The 13,628-nt window shown below is 40.6% G+C and overlaps 1 protein-coding gene across 4 annotated transcripts in view; it reads right to left on the minus strand.

Annotated features, from left to right (window-relative positions):
- Positions 1-13,628, minus strand: part of SLC35F1 (solute carrier family 35 member F1) — a 391,058-nt gene that overhangs the window by 326,001 nt on the left and 51,429 nt on the right. The window lies entirely within an intron of this gene.

The following is a 13,628-nucleotide window of genomic DNA, read 5'->3' on the forward strand; positions in this document are numbered from 1 at the left end:
AAGTTTTTCAAAGTAGCACAGAAAACTGTATTTATATATCACATATTAGTATTATCACAATCCTATATGAAAAGAGAAGGAATTAAATCAAAATATCAAAGATGATTAATCACGTTATAAAATTATGAGTAATCCCTGTTTCCTTTTAAATTGTTTCTTCTACTTTTTGAGGTTTCTACAGTAAATATGTCCTTCTTTGGCAATCAGGGAAAAAATGAGAACTAGCATTCACTAAAGAGCTTTGTTCTACTACAATAAAGAAAACAAATATGGATTCATCTAAGGATATGCACAGGGCTTAAACCCATACACCTTGGCATTTGTTAAATACTTGTACTTATAGGTTTATATTTATAGATTGCTGTAAGTATTGATACTTGTTATTTACTGTCATGTCAACAATACAATAAAAGAATTGAACAAAAAACCAAAATCTTTACTTGCTAAATTAATTTTCCCCTCAAAACTGAGTTTGTCATTTATGAGACAAGTATGTGATATGCTGCACTTTTTTCGACCTATGATCTGTAAAAATTGAAATTATTCTGCTAAAAGAAAAGGAAGTGATCAGCAGTTGTTCTTGTGCCCAAGATTTCTCTGGTTTGGAAGGTAAGAGATTTCAGGAAATTTATTCTCTTACCACTTTAGGCATGAATATGAATTAGCGCCCTCTTGTGAGCACAGAATGAAATTTTAAATGTATTTGGAGCCGAAAAAGATTTCAGTGGATTATTTACTATGGAGAAAACACACCACCGTGCTACTAGAGAGAGAGATACCACAGTCCTCAAAGTAAAATCGTCCCAGAATTCTGATCATCTAGGCTTTCGACATACAATGCATTTGTAGAGGAAAGTGCCTGACATTCAGTAGAGAGTTAGCTTGTCTTAAAATTCACGAGGCAACATGAATGTTCTCCTGCACTGTTACCACAGCGTGTGAGGGTTATCACAGTGGAGCACGTAAGAATCTCCTTTGGGGCAAATACACTCAGTTGTGTTCACATGGAAGAAGGTGGCAAAAAGAAGTCAAGCCAGAGAAGATGGTTACTTTTGTAAAGTCTTCATTTAAAAAGCAATAAATCGTTACTTTAAAACTAAACATGATTAAAAACAACTTATTAGGCTGGGAACAAAATCAAATTAGAGATCACCTAGAATAGAGGCCATGACCTGTGCAGCACATGGAGGGGAGAATGCATCCCCCTTTATTGAAATGATACCATCTACAAGGAAGAGAACCTTGTCCTTCGCTCTGATCTGGGGATTACTTATTGCAACCTTACTATGGAAATATCACATTGGGCTGACCGACTGAGATACACAGTTAAGTCCATCACATTCCAGTGGGAAGGTCATATTAAAATGAAAACAATTTCTCTAGACTCCAGATCCTTTACCCATACTTCAACAACACTGCCAGACTTTTCCTGGAAGGCTACCTGCCAATCCCAGGTCAAAGCTTAACTGACATTTCCAGTGAGAGGGCTCTAAATGTGAGAAAAGCACTTACAGGGTAGTTAACACTAATCATATTTTCTGTTTTTGTCAAGTAACCTTTCAGTGTGGGATGAGGGTCTTTGGGAGTCCCTATGGTCCTCTGAGGCCCACATGCTCAAATGTATGTTCATCACCACACCAAAATGTGGTTGGCCTATTACATTCTCATTCTCTTATAATCACCCACTGCAAATTTTGCAACAGGATGATGCAAAAGCAGGTATGCAAATCTACCTGCCTCGTGTTAAGCCGGACATTAAAGAGATCTGTAAAAATGTCAAACACCACCACTCTACTCGCTGAATTTTTGTTTCTTTTGGAAAGTATAGTTCTCTTCCGTAAAAATATACTATTTATATCAACCCACAATTGCCTTATTTTTGTTATTTTGGACAATACATAAATAGTATTTAATTTCTCTATTTTAATTTCTAATATGATAAATATGAATTAATACAGCCCACATAAGCGAAAGCTCTTTAAAGGATCCACGATAATTGGTCAAAGAGTTTAAGGAGTCCTACACCAAAATTCTTGCGAACAGCTGTCAAAGACCTCTATTTTGCCTCGACATTAAAAAGTTTTAAGAATGTTGAACTCAGAGGCTCCCGAACATCTTTCTGGATTTTCACAATCAAAGCAACCTTCTACTTTGCTACAGAACTGAAAGGCATTTCTGTGTGAGTTTACGCTTCTCAGGATCCAAATTAAATTTCACTTCAGCACAGACGTAAGTAATAAGAAATTTTCAAATATCATGCATGCATCGATTCAATAAAAATTTACTGAGTACCTATCTTGTTGGTGTTCTGAAACCAATTCTGCTGTGTGGCAGGGGTTGGGAGGAGTCCGCACACATACAACTAAGCAATTCTGTGACACCAGCAGGGTGTCCCAAGAATTCAACTCAATCCTGACCCTCACCTACCTGGAGATCGATAGTACCAGATTTCACAGGTGAAAGGCTCAGGTCTATAAGACTGCTCTCCAGCACACATACACAGACACCCTAGACACCAGTCATAAACCCAGGTTATCTGTGCTTCTGACTGACCAACTGGCTATAAATCAGAGGTTTCCATGACCTTGTCCTTGGGTTTCCTTAATTTGCCACAGCAGCTCACAGAACTCAGAGAAACATTTTGCTTACTAGATTGCTGGCTTCTTATAAAAGGATATAAGTCAGGAACAGCCAGATGGAAGGGCTGCATAGGGGAAGATAGGGGGACAGGATCTGGACCTCCCATGCTCTCTGAGAGTGCCACTCTCTCCCTATGTCCACACATTCACCAAAAGGCAGCTCTTCTAAACAATCCTTTGAGGTTTTCACAGACTTCCAAAAAAACGCATGACTGACTAACTCATTAGCCATGATCAATTAACTCAGTCATTGATGACTGAACCCAACCTCCAACCCCTCTCACCTTCCCCAACCATTAGGGTGTGAGAATAAAAATTCCAATCCTCTCTAACCTCTTGGTTGGTTTCCACCGGCAACCAGCCCTTAACCTTAGGTGTGATGCAAACTCACTTCATTAACATAACAAAAGACATCTTTTTGCCCTTTCTTCACTTAGGAAATTCCAGGGTTTTTAGAAGCTCTGTGCTAGATATTAATTTATAATATTTCTTACTATAAATCACAATATCACAAGTATCATGTGCAAATACAACTATGTTTGGTAAATTGCTAGTCTGGGGGGAATAAAATGACACCCTAACAGTCTAGAAAAAAAAAAAAAGATTTGCGTTCTTTAAGTCACCCAGTCTGTGGTATTTTGTTACAGCAGACCTGGGAGACTAATACATCAGTCTCTCTCCCTTAGATTACTGCATTTTTTTTTAAATTCCACAGTTTGGGCATCCATTATGCTACCTGTAAATTTCATAAATCATGACATCTGAATATCTGTCTGAGAAGAAAGTCAGAAGTGTCCCTAATTCCACATTGAGGATCTGCCAGGGAGAGCAACAAGAATTACAAGTTGTGGTCAAGCTCTCTTGTCCTCAAGTTGCTGACAAGGAAAAGCTAGAGGGAAAAAGACTAACCTACAGGACGCTATTGAAAACGTATGTATAGAAATGCAAAGTCATACATGTCTTACATGTTATAAGAAGGTGGTATCAGGAACTTCACGAGCTGTCGTGAAGGCCAATAAGGCCATACGTGCTATGCTGACGGACGGAGCTCTTGCCCTCATCACAGTGAGAAACAGCATTTTAGAAACAGGGCATTATAGATGTAAACTTGAGACACTGCAATTAGCAGAGTCACTGACAAGGCGAAGGTGTCCGATAACTACCTCATTCCATCCACTGATGACAGTTAACTACAGCTCCAAAGAGTAAAGCAGAAGTCACAAAATTCAGACTAAATCACTAAAGATTTCTGAACTTGCTAAAAATGTAAAGTACTGTCCTTACCAGTTAAAAAAAAAAAAAAAAGACACCAATTTGAACCAGCAAAGTCTGATTATCCTTTTAACTGTTAGAATACCAATTAGCTAAAAAAAAATAAATAAATAATAAATAATAAATAAATAAAAATTTAAAAAATAATTTAAAAAAAGAATAACAATTTGCTCAACTTTTCTGTGAAGCTATTTAGCAATTAGTATCCAGAGTCCTAAATATCTCTTTTGGCAAGAGTTAGACTTCTGGGAATTTATCCTAAAGGAATGACCAGGAATGCCTACAGTTTTATATATACAATAATAACAGTAGTTACATGGATTTTGAAAAAGAGAAAAATATGCCAAAATGTTAAAAATGTTTTCCTCTGAGTTTTGAAATTAAAGATAGTTTTCTATTCTTTCGTTATAGTTCAAAAGTTCCACAAAGGCTATATATTACTTTTATGAATCAGCAAATAAAAAAAATAAATGTTTTCTTTTTTACATGATTAACCATGTCACCGGAGTTCTGATCACAAACTGGGCAAAATCTCTGTGTATCTTCATGTCTCAGTTCGTCATTTCATAAAATAAGGACATAAAGAATATGTTTTTTATTTAAACAAAGTTGTTTGATCCCCCAGGTGAAATACTTGAACTACATTACAGAGAAATTTATTGTGAAAATGTGAACAACGTTTTATAATGAAAGTACCTGTTTCTCACTTCAGAAAGACCACCTTCCCCAGTTTGTTTATGTCAACTGAAACACTAAGAGACACATGGGAGAGACACTATTGTACTGAAATTATAAAATCACTTTTAGTCAATAAAAAACGTTTCCTGAGCTATACAGGCTTACCCATATAAAAGTCTCATCACCTAATACCTCTCTGGAGCAAAATGGGTAGTTGGTGGACTGATACCCAGTGTACAACAGAAAGAAGCGGGAAAGAGATTAATAGACAAGCAGGCATCAATGCTGCCAAAATAAACTGTCTGTGAACAGAGTTATTTCCCAAAACAGTTGTTCCAAACTTCAATGTGCACGAGAACCATCTGGAGAGCCCTCTATAAATCCAGGTCTTTGAATGTCACCATACGGAATCGGAATCTCAAGGGACCAGGAATAGTAGACTCAGCAAGTGTCTTAGATGTTTCTGATTCAGGTAGACTGTGGGCCATATTTTTCAACAGTCTCTAAAATATGCAAAGGGCTAAATATTAGATTTCTGGCATACCACTGCCAATTCAAATCTCACTAGGTTTATAAAAATAAGCAATATATACTTCACTAGTTTATTCTGATACATAATTTTACTTAAGGTAGTTGAAACGAAATATTCAGAGTTTTGGCACACCCCAAATCTTTCCAGCATATTTCTACCTCTATCCAATTTCTTTTCTATCACTCACTACTACTTTTGGATTGGATTAATCCGAAGTGATCTTAATGATGACACTCCTTTCATCTGAATTTACCTAAAATCTTGATTCCTGATACTACCAAGTAATATAATTTCTTTTCAGACAAAGAATGGATAAAATTCAGCCCTAATATGGAAGACTATTCTCAGTGAGAGAACCAACATCAAGCTAATTTGGTGAGACTTATTATTTTTACAAATTAAAATAAGGTTCTCAGTTTCCTTAGGAAAATAGGAATATAATCCAGAGGAGGGATAAAAAGAGGGAATGGGTCCTGTCTGAAGCATGCACACACAAGCGCGCGCGCGCACACACACACACACACACACACACACACAAATACATTTCTGTCATTCTCTAAGCAAACAAGATGTGTCCACTATGGTGAAGAACCCAAGTACAATTCAAACAAACACAAGTTGAATGACTGCCAAAAAGTATGCTAATCTCTCTGCCAGTTACTCCAGAAATGAAATAAAACAGTACTCTGGGAAAATATTTAACATCTTCCTTTTATACAATATTTCATTATTTCTCTCACACAAAAGCACACACACACATCCACTTCTCCATCACTATAACTAAGAATTCAAAGAACCAAGAATAAAAGAGGTTTTGAAATACAAACTTTTTTTTTTTTTAATTTTGCTCATATTGTGCTGAAAGGGCTCCCCTACACTACTCTTAGCTCTTTTCTTTGTGTGTGTTAAAAACAACTAAACTTTCGGTGCCAGCTTCCATCCTGGACCAGATTTATCAAGCTAACTTTCACTAACTCACTCACAGAGTAAGACTGCCTGGCTGATCTTTCTGCTCGCAGTGCCTTGTTTATTTAAATGAACATTCACAGTCCTTAGCACTCCGAAACTGCTGAAAAGCCATCAATTCGTTTTCGAAACAAGAGCAAATAGTAGCATACTGGATCCATAGGCAAAATTGAATAAACATTATCTTGAGGTATTAAGAGTCCCCCAGAAAGACCAAGGCAATAGTTAAATAAATCATAAAATGGACGAGGACAGAAATGTCAGTAGGAATGATTTACTAACTTCAAGTTTCTGACAGGCAATAACAGTAGCATTTACAGTCATTACTTAAATTATTTAATTTATTACTTAATTTAAATTACTTAAATTTATAACACCGTCTCTCCCGTGGAGTTTTCTGATTGTCTCATCCTGCTTCTTCCCATAGAACACTTTGTAGAAACACAGTATAGGTTTTCTTCTGCAGTCTCAAAATAGATTTTTGACATTTTCCATTTTTTCTGACACTTTCCATCCCTTTTTCCTAAGTCTCATAACTTTTCCTTTCATTTCCTTAGCACTTTCTGCCACACATTCTAGTGATTTCTTACGTGACACATTTCATATTTTCACAACTATTTGGATGATGTGGGCAAAGTAAAATTCCCCAAAATATTCAGGGTTACCGATTTGTATTTCCAATGAACAGGATTTTAAGTGGGCTTTTTCCTGTCATCTCAGAATCTGAGACTTCTCAAAGCTGAAACAAACCAAAAATATCAAAATTGTCTAAAGAGAAGCGTCAATGACACCCAGAGCCAGCAGAAACAACCCTACTGAACTGTGTCTCCTCAAAATCATATGCTGAAGTCCTAACTCCTAGTACCTCAGAATGTCACCGTGTTTGGAGATTAGACCTTTAAAGAGGTCATTAAATTAAAGTGAAGTCATTAGGGCATGCTTTAATCCGTCTGATTGGTGAAGAAATCTGGAAGAAGAAACCAGCCCTGCCAACTCCTGATCTCAGACTCCCAGCCTCCAGCACTGGGGGAAAAACAAATTTCTGTTGTTTAAGCCACCCAGCCTGTGGCTTCATCATGACAGCCAGAGCGGACTCCTGTCCCTCCACACCAGCTACCCCCAGCGGTGGGGAGCGAATACTAGGAGCTCCAGACTGGGTAGGGAGAGCAGGGTTCACAGTGGAGGATCCCGTGCGGGAGGAAGGATGCTTCTCCCTCCCTAAGACAAGTAAGAGGGCCTCCAGGAGATTCAATCAAAAGACAGGTATATGTAAGACTGGGAAACCACTATTTGGTTCCCCCGTTGGACTTCTGCCTTGGCAGCAGCCTGGCCTATTTCTGCCTACCTGAAGAACTGAAGAGAGATGGGAAGGCTGACAAAAGGCTTGCTGGGGAGTCCACAGTTTGGTCCTACTGCTCTGCACAGCAAGATCCTGTGAATTGTCTGTGGGGTGCGTGTACCTCACTGGAGGCTGGAGCACCTGCATGCTCTTGCTGGCACCCCACCACGGAGGCTGTGGGGTAGGTGGCTGGTGACTGGAGTGAGTGGGGAGAAGCTGGTCAGCCAGAGCCCAAACCTCCACCTCAGGGAAAGGTGGGGACAGCGCCAATGGCTCGCCATGGTCAGCGCATCAGCCAAAGAAACTGCAGAAGGGCCCTGGGCTCACTGGGCTACAAGATCAAAAAACGCCCTCTCTCCCCCTCCCCTGCTGGCACCCGACACTGGAGGGGCTCCCTTACACCGGAGAAGAACGGCGTGTGTAAACAGGAGATGAGAGCCCAGCCCTCCTCACTTCCAAGCCTCGTAGGTCACAAGCCAAGACTGAACTGGAGGAGGGAGGAAGTTTGGAATCAGAATCACGTTTTTTAATATCCTTCTTTTCCCTCTAAAATGTGGTGTAGTACGCTGACTTATTTTAAGATGTAAAATACATTAAGATTAATTTTATCCTTAGAATGTGTGTTTTCAATCATAGCCTTTTGGCAGCATTTGCTACTCTAAAGCCAGGGTTAGGATCACAGACTTCCCAAAAGCGTAAGGTGGTATGCAACTAGAAACAAGGAATATAGTTAGCGTTTGCTAAGTATTTACCATTTTTCAGCATCTAAGGTGCTAAGAGATTTGCATACATTGTCTCCTAATCTTAACCACAACTGTATGAGGTAAATGCTGTTATGCCCATTTTACAGATCAGCAAAGATATGCCAGTGCTGGCTGATAACCCAATTATTAAATATTCAGAAGTTTTGCAAGATTCTGAGCCACCACTCTTGACAGCTTGAATAAATAGCCTCAGTGGAAATAGTTATACCATGGAAATTGGCAAATGCTACAAGTCAGGGGCTTCCCCGCTTCCGCTCCCTGGCTTCCCTTCACCCATGCCCCAGAACCAGTTTATCAGCACACTGGGGCATCAAGAAACTGAGACTCTTATTAAGAGTTTAAGCTATTTGTCCAGACCACCTTGCCAAGAGGGGTGGAGCCAAGCTTTGAGCCCAGGTATGGGACGGGAGGGCGGGCCCAGCTGGCTCTCTCCCACTTAGGCTCCCCATGTACAAGGCAGTGCTCTCCATCTCCAGCGTGATGAAAAGTGGGCAGAGCAGCCGATCACAGTTAAAGAGTCCCCCAGCTAATCTGCATTTCAAAATTTCCTCACATTCTACTCTGAAGCCCCTTTCTTCTTTGATCACTCAGGAACACCCTATGTGGCACAGCTAACAGGAGCCCGCAGGCCCTCAGGGAAGTCCCGGCCTGTCGGTGGGAGAGGAGCGGTGGGCGTTAACATCTTCCCTGCTTTGTTGCCCTTTTCATCCCAGCTTTGTTTGCAGAGAAAGAGAGCAGCATCTGCTCTCCCAGTGAGCAGATGATTATACGATACCCCATGGTTTTATATCAAAGACGAGTGAATCTTAAAATCTTTTGTGTTTGTGTGTGTGCCGGAGTTCAAGGTCCTGCATTTTGAAAAAGCAAGGGGGGGGTATCATTTCAAAATATAAACATGCTGAAAGATCTACAGAAACAACAGGGATTGTTCATAAGTGAAGGGAAAAAAAAATAAGTCATTCTTATCGTCTTACAAAACATTACACCTGGGTTCTGGTTTTCTGTATTAAAATACTGGGGGACTATTTCATAAGGTGGGCGGCTTCCTCACCCATACACAGGAGTGAGGAAGGGAGATCGGTCGATGGGATGGGAAACCGAGGCCCTCGCCAGTCTCGAGTCTTGTCCCTGGTGACACGCTGGCCTGGCAATGGATTAATCCTGAACTCTAAAGAAATACATATCGAGGACCTCAAACCTCTAAATGGGAACTGAGTGATTCAGTCCATAATCCAAGTGTCAGTAAACACCCAGATGTGAGAAGTGCAACTATGGCATTCCCAATAGTATCAGACAGAAGTCCTCACACAGAAGTAACCGTCACTAGAGGCATTTATTTTTTGCGAATTTGCATCACTGCCTTGTCTTCCACTGGCCAAGACCTTTCTTCACATATATTTGCCTCTAATCTGTACGACGAGGCATTACAAGGAGACATGAATGTAAAGAAGGGCTATTTTTTTTTTTAAGATTTTATTTATTTGACAGAGATCACAAGTAGGCGGAGAGGCAGGCAGAGAGAGAGGAGGAAGCAGGCTCTGCGTGGAGCAGAGAACCCGATGTGGGGCTCAATCCCAGGGCACCGGGATCATGACCTGAGCTGAAGGCAGAGGCTCCAACCCACTGAGCCACCCAGGCGCCCCTAAAGAAGGGCTATTGATTGAGTTGTGTCGAAAAAGAAGTACAGCAAATGAGGTATGTTTGGTACTGGAAAGGAATTTCTCATTTTGCAGTACATCACTGGGAAAGATTCAATGTGTGTATGTCGCATTGTAAACCTAACATCAGACTTGAGACTAGTGCTCAGATTTAAAAACTCCACAGTGGAATCAAGAAAAAATGATAGCTGTGTCCCTCAGGAAACAGGGTATCTGTGCAGCCCGTTGACCGGCACAAAGGGCAACAGGGAGGACGAGCTGTGGGCAATGAAGCGGTCTGACACAGACGAGGACTGAGAAGCCCTGGAAATCACTTCCCCTCTGGACGGGCCCAAACTCCGGAGCTTGAGGCTGGGCTCTCTTCTATTAATCAGCCCTCTGTCCAGATGGCCTGAGTGTCAGCCGGGAAGGAAGAGATCACAAGTTTTCCATTTGGTTTTATTAAATGTTCTCATCCTGTGGAGATGACCAGAGTCTTGGTGTCCTGCCTGCAAGTGTCCCGGCTTTCTGAATAGCTTCAGTGATAAAGCAGAGTAAAAGCGTTCTCAGAATAATTGAATCTGCCAGACATTCTTTACTTATCCATTCATTGAGATTCAGTTGTCTCATTTCCAAGTTTTTCATGAAGTTCCTTATAGGATTTCCCATTATAAATGAGCAGCCACCCAAGTACTTAGAATAGAAAAAAAAGAAAAAGAGAAAGACAAGACAAGACGCTAAACCTAAAGGACATTTGCAATTCACAGTTCCTAAAAGAAATGAAACACATTCCAATTCTCCTTTTAATTCCCTTCCCATTTGCTTTCTTCTCACGTGTAGACCTTAAACAGATGTTGTAACGCTCTATCAGGATTAGGTGATGCCAAGTTAGTCAAAGATGAGTGACCGGAAGCAAGGTGCCACGTGGCCCACATCTTTCTCTTCCTGAACTCTTAAGCAAAAGTGAAGAGCAGATCCTGAGGTGTGAAGAGGCTGTCACACAAAGGAATGCAAATGTCACACAGTTATAGAATCGTAAGAAACAAATAAAGCAGCGTTTCCTAAAATAAGCTCTAAGGCACGCCATTAGTCCTCACATTTTTCCCCTATTTTCTCTGGTCATCTGACTTTTGTCTCTCAAACGCCTGAGCTAATAGTCTGTCCCTTTTCCACCAAGAATCAGTTGTCACACAACTTCTCTTTCCTGCAAAATTACCTCATCCACACCCATCCACTTTCCTTGGAGATGTACCAGAGGGATTGCTTCTCTGCTCTCCTTTCCCTTCTCAAAGTGAGCTCCACAGCACCAGGACAAGTCTACTTCAGCTTCAGCTGCTGTCACATTGGGAGTCAGAAGTTTGATACAGGGACGCCTGGGTGGCTCAGTCAGTTAATTGTCTGCCTTCGGCTCCGGTCGTGATCTTGGGGTCCTGGGATCAAGTCCCGCATCAGACTTTCCTGGGGTCCTGGGATCAAGTCCCACATCAGACTCCTTGCTCAGTGGGGAGTCAGCTTCTCCCTCTGCCTGCTGCTCCCCCTGCTTGTGCTCCCTCCCTCTCTTTCTCTCGGACAAATAAATAAATAAATAATCTTAAAAAACAAAACGAAACCTGATACAATCACTTTTCTTATTTTAACATGAAATACATTATAACTCACTATATTACAATTCTCCCACCGACCCTTCAAAGTTATTTATACTTTGAAGGTGATGATAAGCCTATACTGTGCATAATCTCTCTGAAAACTAACACGTCAGGTAGGAATGTAAGGTAGCAGGGGTGACAATTTGGGATGCACATATTTGCACAAATAAGGACATTTAAAAATAGTATCCTTGAGAGAACACAGTCCTTCATGAACTGTCTAAACTACTCAGCATAGTGACATGTCTACTCAAGGTAGATGTCTAGGAATGCATAACAGAAGGAAAGAAGCAAGTGCTTGCTAATAATTGTCATCCCATCTATATGGTCAGTTTCTGAAGGCAGGAAGCATGCCTGTCTGGTTCGCCTGGGATCCCCAGTACCCTCCTTGGTGCTTTGCACACAACAGAGGCTCAGTTTGTTTCTCACTGGTCTGAACCAAATTAACCTTGAAAGACAGTAAGATTATAGCAGAAAGAATATGGATTCAGAGTTAGGAATTCCTGGATTTGAACGCTGTCTTGTCAATCATTAGCTATATACAACCTCACATGAAGCACTTACAATTTCACTTTTATGCTTCAAAAATAAAAATGATAATGTGTGACTCATATGTCTCTGGGTATATCAACTGAGGCAGTTTTGTGAAAGCATTCAGCATATAACAGATGATCAAAAAAAATTATCTCAATTTATGATTATTTATTTGATTATCTATGTCAGGTATCATATATACTTTGAATCTACCCTAATAATAGCTCTTAAGAACCTCCTGGTTCAGCAAACCCTTTTTCAGCTATATACGGGAGAGAGGAATTTCAAATGTTATCATACTAGTTTGTTCTTATTCCATGCATTATTTAGCCATAAAGTTTGCTTACTGAGTTCTATTTTTATATCCCCAAATTTATGGAGAAATATGTTTTATTTATTTCTCCCACATTTCAGATATGGGAAGTTATATCTATCTCCAGATGCTAGAATTGTTTTCTCCCCTCAGATATGACACATCAGGCTCTAGATGGAAAACCCCTTGTTGCAGAACCATCTTGAGCACTGAGGACTGTTACCTCCACCTCACAGACAAGTTTAGTTACTGAAATGTCAAAAGGCCCTTGCTGCATGGAGGTCTCACTTATAAGTCCTGGAACTGGAGGACAGCTTTGGTATAGGGCACTCACAAGAGCAGGGTACTCAGCTCCCAAACACAGCCCTATTAAAGAGCTGTGAGGGGGCGCCTGGGTGGCTCAGTGGGTTAAAGCCTCTGCCTTCAGCTCAGGTCATGATCCCAGGGTCCTGGGATCGAGTCCGACATAGGGCTCTCTGCTCTGCGGGGAGCCTGCTTCCTCCTCTCTCTCTCTCTCTGCCTGCCTCTCTGCCTACTTGTGATCTCTGTCTGTTGAATAAATAAATAAAATCTTTAAAAAAAAAAAAAAAGCTGTGAGGCTGCCCCAGTCTTTCGCACCCCCACACAAAGCTTGCAATTCCCCATCCTACTCAGAGTATCGTACTGTACCCATCTCCAGGACTTAGAATGTCAAGAAATAAGAGAACATCAATGGAGTTTACCAGGTGCCACACTGTTCCACTCCATTATTTCGGTCAGCTCAGTAAATCTCAGAAATGCCCTATGAATATCCCCATTTTATGCTCTAATTCCACTAAACTTCATCGCCAACATAGGAGTGGCATGTTAGTCAAGGATCAGAAATTCTAGAAATGTCAAGTTCTACCAAACAAATGCCTATCGGACCACTACCACAGTCTTTCACTGATGCACTCTTTGTCACTAAAAACCAAGTACAAAATGAGAGTAAAATGGTTAATTTAAGCGACATGAAAAAGTTACATTTTAACAGCCAATACCAAAAATTCACAACCCTATGTGACTTTATATAACCCTACATAAATCTTTTCCATTTCTCGGCAAATACTCTAAAACAGTAAGAGATGATACAAAAAACTATTTTTCAGGTGTTTTTATCGAAGGTCACATCCAAAAATTCAAGCCACTTCAGATGCTGGCAGAACCAATAGTGAAAATTCTAATCCATCTTAAGGACCATGCCAATGCTTTACACTTTGATGCTCTCTTTTTTACCGTAATTCTTGTGGCTTTCTCCAAAGCAGAGTCCCAATGTTGTACAGTTCTACG

This window comes from Mustela erminea, chromosome 4, assembly GCF_009829155.1.
Source record: "Mustela erminea isolate mMusErm1 chromosome 4, mMusErm1.Pri, whole genome shotgun sequence".
NCBI classification, from domain to species: domain Eukaryota; kingdom Metazoa; phylum Chordata; class Mammalia; order Carnivora; family Mustelidae; genus Mustela; species Mustela erminea.